Consider the following 953-nt stretch of genomic DNA (forward strand, 5'->3'; position numbering starts at 1 on the left):
TACAGAATGATTATGGCCCAGAAACCGAGTTAATAGTGAGTCATTAATATTCAATTTTTTTTTTGATAGGCACGTCCAACCAATTCTAACTATACAAATAATTTTTTTTTAACTATGTTTAATGGATACTTTTAGCTCATGATTCTATTTAGTTTTTTAAACTATGATTCCTTTTTTCTAAAAATTCGACTTTTACAGTTTTCGATTTTTCACCAACAACTGTTTATCCCATACATATATCTAGTCACAAGTTATGAATCATAGAATGATTATTCGATTCTTTTTGCTCTTTTTTGTATCATAATTCAATCAAAAAACTTCTAGAATTACCCCAGTCAGATAAATAAAATTCTTTTTTTCTTCAACTTCGCTGAAATCAGAATAGTTCTCTTCATTCTGATCCTACTACATTTGGATGAAATTTAACCGGATTGAAATATTTCTTCTCTTTTATTGATTCCTGTGAAATCAAAAAGAAACAATTTTAATATCGAGTGGGATTTTTTAATGAATCCGTTTTTATGTTATTTCGTACTATGCAATTCCTTTGTTTGTGGGATCATTTTCTCACGAGAGGTAATTAAAAGAAATTATAGAATGGGGTTGTTACCGATGCCTAGATCTGGTGGGATAAATGGAAATTTTATCGATAAGACCTTTTCAATTGTAGCCAATATCTTATTACGAATAATTCCGACAACTTCCGGGGAAAAAGAGGCATTCACCTATTACAGAGATGGTGCGATTTGATTTTTTTTTTTTTCAATTTTCTTTACCGCTCTCCGTCTTAGTAGAAAGACACAGTATTCGGGATAGAAAGAAAACAATAATTGAAATAAATCTACGCTTCTTGGAGGTGCAATTTGAAAATCAAAAAATTCCTTCTGTCGTGTATCCCCGATTAATGTAACCTTAGATGCTAGAATTGTCGATTCTAGTATTAAGCGAAAGGT

The sequence above is a fragment of the Cucumis melo genome, unplaced genomic scaffold (genome assembly GCF_025177605.1).
Source record: "Cucumis melo cultivar AY unplaced genomic scaffold, USDA_Cmelo_AY_1.0 utg000631l, whole genome shotgun sequence".
Taxonomy (NCBI): domain Eukaryota; kingdom Viridiplantae; phylum Streptophyta; class Magnoliopsida; order Cucurbitales; family Cucurbitaceae; genus Cucumis; species Cucumis melo.